Source organism: Emydura macquarii, unplaced genomic scaffold (genome assembly GCF_026122565.2).
Source record: "Emydura macquarii macquarii isolate MOO-44397 ecotype Brisbane River unplaced genomic scaffold, CSIRO-AGI_Emac_v2 contig_2213, whole genome shotgun sequence".
NCBI classification, from domain to species: Eukaryota; Metazoa; Chordata; order Testudines; family Chelidae; genus Emydura; species Emydura macquarii.
The window spans coordinates 27707-33706 of NW_027132350.1; the positions used below are offsets into that span (position 1 = coordinate 27707).

The following is a 6000-nucleotide window of genomic DNA, read 5'->3' on the forward strand; positions in this document are numbered from 1 at the left end:
CAGGACCGCTGAGTTCTCCCAGCTCTCTTTGTCTAAGGGAACGAGAATGCGTATGCATACTCTTATGGCAGGCGTCACCCACGGCTCTGATACACGTAGTCTTCCAAATGCTTTTTGTTAGCTTGTGAGCAAATGGGATGTCGTGTGTTGTGCTAGTTTTGTTTTGAGAGTCTTGGGCAGAGGAAGCTGTATGAGCCGTCGGAGCATTTGCTCTGCTTTGGTCTTTGATTAGAATAAACTCACAAAACACGGCTGCTCTTCGGGAACCAGGCACTGGTGCGAGGCTGAGCTTCCTGGGAGAAGGAATGGCCCTGCATGCCTGTTGTGATCACCACTGTTCCAGGACTGGTGTGTGTAAACAAGACAATGATACTTAGAGCACACCCAGCCTCCACCTCCCCCATGTCTCTTCTGCTAAGCATTCTACCTGCAAGGCTCCTGCCCCCTGCTCCTGCTCCTCAAAGGGGTAACATGTACACAAGGCCAAAATGACTCAGCCCGAGGCTCCAAAACCAAAGTGGCCCAATCTTCAGCAGTGCTGAGCACCCACAGGAGAGCAAGAGAGAGAAAATAGGGCTGGGAGGAGGCAAAACAAGGGAAAGGAGAGCAGCACCCACAACCCTGGCAGCAGTGAGGAGGGGGAGATGGGGCGGCACAGAGATTGCTGGAGGCATAAACTGAGAGCTGCTGGGGAGGGGAGGCTGGCAGGCAGACAGGAGGCACAGGACAGAGTAGAGAGGTGCTGTCGCTCGTTTCTGAGGTGACCAGGGGATGGGGACTGAGGTATCTTCTGGTGAGCACTGTCTGTTGGGCCTTCCCCTGGGTCAACAAGCCCTTGTTTGTTCAGGGTCCTGCTGCCCCTCTCTCTGGCAGGACCACACATAGGTTTCTGGGGGCAAAATCTGAAACTGAAGCCTCCACCCCAAATTACCACGGAGACTGTAAGCCAGGTCTGAGTGTCTCAGTGGCACTCTCCCTGCTCAGCAGCTGAAAGGGGGGGCACTTTATTTGCATGGGCTTTGTATCTGCATGAGTACAATTAAGTATTTAGCATAACTTACCTAGGTGCTGAGCATAATGGGAAATGGTTGGCAGGGCTGGGTTTGGGCTACAAACCACTTCTGTGTTAACTGCTGGGGTAATGAAATGTTGTCCAATTGTATGAACAGATGAGCAAAACTGTGCTTTGTCTGTTATGATAGAATCTGCACCCTAAACTAGACAGAGCTCCACAAGGGTGACGGATAGATGGTTCAGCCGGGAAACATTTGGGGGAGCCGGAGCCTCCCTCTCCGTTTGGGACTGCACTGGCCCTGGCAAAGGGCTGCCCACAGGCATGGAGTGATTCTCTCTCCCCTGTTGTTAAAAGGTAGATTTAATGACTCATCCTGGAGTCTTTTGTTTCTTGAAAGCAGGGACATTGCCTGTATGTCAGCAGAAGGTTTACCCATGAGCTGAAATCATTAAGAGCTGAACCAGTAGAGGATCTGGGAAACCTTGCCTGACAACTAACAGAGCTGAGTGAGCACCAGGCAACTCTGGTGAGAGGCTGGGACAGTCGGTGCCAGCCTGGTGCGGTCAACGGTCAGCAGAGAGGCCGGCACAGTTGGTGCCGGTGCGGTTGGCAGAGAGGCCAGCACAGTCGGTGCCGGTGCGGTGCAGTCAGCGAGAGCCAGGTGTGGTCGGTGCCGGCGGTTGGTGGGAAACAGGTGTGGTCGCTGCCAGCGGTCGGGGACTCAGCAAGGCCCGAAGGCGGTAGGAGACATCAGCAGAGGGGGCCTGGTCAAGCCTGTGTTGGACAGGAGCGGCATAGGGGGTGGAGACACACCCAAGAGGTGGGTATTGCAACTACGGCGGTCAGTACAGGGGGAAGAAGGAAGGGAGAGGTGAAGGACACGCTCTGTACTCTGGGGTGTGTTTAGCTCATTGAGTTCATGAATTCTGTTTGCACTGTTTCCCAAACCAGTGCGGTGTTACCTCTCTTTTGCTATTAAAAGGTTTCTTTCTACACTCAGACTCTGTGCTTGTGAGAGGGGAAGTATTGCCCTTTGGGGGCGCCCAGGGGATAGTGTGTAATTTCCCAGGTGACTGGGTGGGGGCTCGAGCCAGTTTGGTGTTGTATCATTTACAGGAACCCCTAGATATAGAACCCAGCCCTTGCTGCTGCCGACTCGGTCTGGCAGAAGGGTTACATTGATATCCCAGCTATTGTTTCATCACGCAGATACTAGACTTTATGAGTGGTCATTTTAAACCAATTTAATCAAACAAAGAGTTCTTCTGATCCCCAGAGGTCAGCCACACAGCCAGCCCCATATATAACTCAGAGTGCAGCTTCCCATCTGCAGTTGGAAATGCTGCACATCTGCAGGGATGGTGTACATAGCCCAGCCCAGCCCAGCCCAGCAATGCCCTTCTGTGGGCTTTGTCTCAGACACAGCACTGGCTGTAGATGTGTTCATGCCATGAATGGCTGCACGGTCCTTTGGCATGACGCCCACACACCCTGTGGCAATGCAGGGGTGATTCCAGCCCTAGCTCTGATACAGGGAGAACAGGAGTGAGTTTCACATGCCTATTTTTGAGGATTTAATCTGGGGCACCTGCTGGATGGGAGGGATCCTGGAAGCTCAGACTCAGGGCTGGAACAGGCCCTGAATTAGGGGCTGGCTATATGGTTTCCAGGACTCTGATGTCTCAGACAATCTCTCTCTGCTAAAGCTTTGTCAAGTGTATGTCCTCAGGGACACTCCTGCACTGCTTCAGCTCCTTTCAAACTCTATAGAGAGGAGCACAAGCAGCAGCCAGCTTGAGGGCGGAGCTAGGAGCCATCAGGTGACAGAGACTTTTTCTTGGACATCCAGGACCCAGCACAAGGTACCGTATTTCCCCATGTATAAGACGCACCTTTTTTCGAAAAATTTGGGGTCTAAAAACTGGGTGCGTCTTATACAGTGGTACTTACCGGTGATGTACCGTAATACATTTATTTTCAAATTTCGGGCCCCAAAATTAAGGTGTGTCTCATACATGGGAGCGTCTTATACATGGGGAAATACGGGTATGTGCAAGACACATCTAGGAAAGCTGGGGAGTGGCGTTTTATTGGGATTGAGAGTGCCCCAGGAAAGTAGAAAACCTGAATGGGGTTTGTACAGATATAGTGACCTGCAAGAAAGTGTGGTTAAAACACCAACCTCGCTGTGAGCAGGATTTGAACCTATGAGGGGGGGACCCCCATTGGATTTTGAGTCCAACACCTTAACCAGTCAGCCATCACAACTGTGCAAATAAAAAGCATCAACACCAGAGAAACTGGTCAATAAGCACAATGCCCAGACTCAAAATCATCTGAAAAACAGAATTCAAACCTGGCTCCCAAAGCACTAGGTGAATTGGAAATTCTGCAAATTTTATTTGTCAATAAATAACTGTGGAGGCTCCAGTATAGCACAGGCCACTAGCTGAAAAGAGGTAGGAGATCACCCTGCTGGTATGGTCGCCCTGCTCCCCCAGGACACCAGTCCTGGGTCAGCTTTTTGCAATTCTTGAATTTGACTTCCCCGATCCAGCATTTCCTTTACTATTTTGGTTCTTCCTGCCCCTGCCATGATCATGTTCTCTTCTCATTAAGATATCCAAAAAATGAAATGCTTCATAACAAAGCCAAGCAACACTAGCTGTCTGTGTTTGCTTAATATCCCTTGCACTGCTCCAATTCCTTTTACACAACTGTACCCGGATTCCCATTTTGTACCTTCGGAGACAGTCAACTTTTAATGGAAATCCCTTATTCCCTTTTTTATAATTTTGACGAATTGATAAGTAGTCAAATGATTCCAGTCAGATTGTCCCTTTGCCCGCTGCCTGCTTCAGTTATTTACAATTAATTGTTTACAGACAATTCCTTCAGGAAAAGGGCCCATTTCCCTTCAGAATAGTTGTAAAGGCTCCTGGGCACAAAAACATGGTAGCAGCGACTACCTCACCCCTTTGTGTCATTTGTTCAGCTATCAGGGTTCCATGCAATGTGACGGTACCAAATTATACACAGATTTATCTTTCCCCAGTTTTTTTTAAACACAAAAATGTTCGTAGCAAGACAAACAACACAGAACATAAAACACAAAACACAATCTGTTTCAATATTAGACCCATGGTTTTGCTCTTCAGCGGTTTTGCTGGTGCAAGCTTTTCCTGGAGTTCTGAAAGACAAAAAGAATTATTTTCTACTTCCTTTGGAGACAGGGGGCAGATTATTTCTTAAAATAGCCCTTCCTTTTAATATTTTTTTTGCTGATTTGAGGCAAAACAGAGGAATTTCCTCCATTTTTCTTGTGTTTTTGTTCTATGAGCAGGCCAAATTTATAATCTTTTCTACCTTTCTTTCTTGGAGGGTTGAACTCTGAGTCTTTTTTGTTTCAACTTGTTTGTTTGCTGCCCAGATATGTCCATTTTTTGCAGCTCCTTTGTGCTACTTTGTGACCACAAAAAAAAAAAAAAAAAGATCCAGACTCTCTCCCAATTCTCCTGTTTCTGGCTGCTTCTCCCACAGCTACAGCTTTGGTCTTCAAAGGATGTTGAACTTTATACAGCATAGAAGCACCCAAAGGGTTAAATGATAATAAAATCAATTATTCTGAAAACTACAGGGCAGGATTTTACAAACCAAGAGTGTTGGTTTAGCTCCTTAAAACCTTCCAGATTTACACAATATATTTGCACACACAAATTCTCCCTTGCACTGCTCTAATTATTTTCACACAGCTGTACACAAATTACATTCCATTTTACACATTTGGAGGCAGTTAAGTTTCAATAGAACCCCCCCTTTTCCCTTCAGTGATTCCAACCAAATCATCCACATTCAAATGATCTCAGTCAGGATTCACAGACCATGCCCTTGGGAAAAGGGCCCATCCTTCCTTCAGGATGGCTGCAAAGAAACCAAGAATTCTCCTCCCACAACTCCTTCAACAACCTTCAACTGTTTAATTCCCCTCAACTTTTGTAATACTAATTTCTACAAAAGCTACATTTATCTCTTCTCTTTTTCTTAAAATCACTTACTTTTGCACACAAGTTACCATATCTTAGCTCTTTGCAGCTATACAGCCAGACAACCCAACCACCTGCTACACCCCAATACCCTGATACTTAAACCTCCCTGTCTGTGACTTCCCCTGGTGCAATCTGTATTGCTGTGTTGCTGCATCACCCCACTCCCAGAGTCCTTCTTTCTCTGCTCTGCTTGGAGAAACCCCACTCCTGGGCTATTCATACACAACCTCCAGCATGTGAGCTGCTCCCAGTTAAGTGAAGGAGTGATTCTACACAACCACTCTTTGGATTATGCAACAGAATGTCCCAGCCATTACCCCCAGTTCCACATGCAACCCGAGATACCTCCATCTTCAGTTATGCCCACTGAACAGTTTAAGCTCATATAAGTTTGTCAATTAAACAAAGAAATTCATATGCACCAGCCTTGTTACTCCAAGTGGAGTCTCCCACACACTTCAAACCAAACACACCACTTTCGGTAAAAGAAACAAACCAATTTCTGTGTTACAGAAGTATTTGAAGTGATTAGAAGTCAAATTATAACAAGTCAGATTAGGTGAAGAGCAACACAAGGGTTTCATTAATCAAAGGTCTTTTACAAACTCATTTTGACCTATGCAATATATAATTCCAGCCAGCGGTATATTGAAAGGTTGAGGAGTCAGAAGATGTCGCTTTCACTTATTACCTCCTCTCCAGAGTGCAGGTCAAAATCTGAAAATCTACAATTCTTTCTCCTCCACAAGACACCCCCACCTCAGCATCCGTCTAACAGAGTCTACAGTCCTGTCCATCCTCTGATCTTTGGCCCCCTGAGCCTGGCTACCCCAGACTCCCTCAATCTTTGCTGCCCAACCCTCCTTTCCAAATGTTAAAATCCCCATTGGGGAGGGAGAAGAGCACGATAGCCATGAGTCCCTGTGGAGCAGAACTATC

General features: G+C 47.1%; 1 non-coding gene across 1 annotated transcript; it reads right to left on the bottom strand.

Moving 5' to 3' along the window:
- Positions 1-3199: 3199 nt before the first annotated feature.
- On the bottom strand, positions 3200-3283 carry TRNAL-CAA (transfer RNA leucine (anticodon CAA)). The gene has a single exon. It is a non-coding gene; the product is annotated as a tRNA-Leu (tRNA).
- Positions 3284-6000: the final 2717 nt, after the last annotated feature.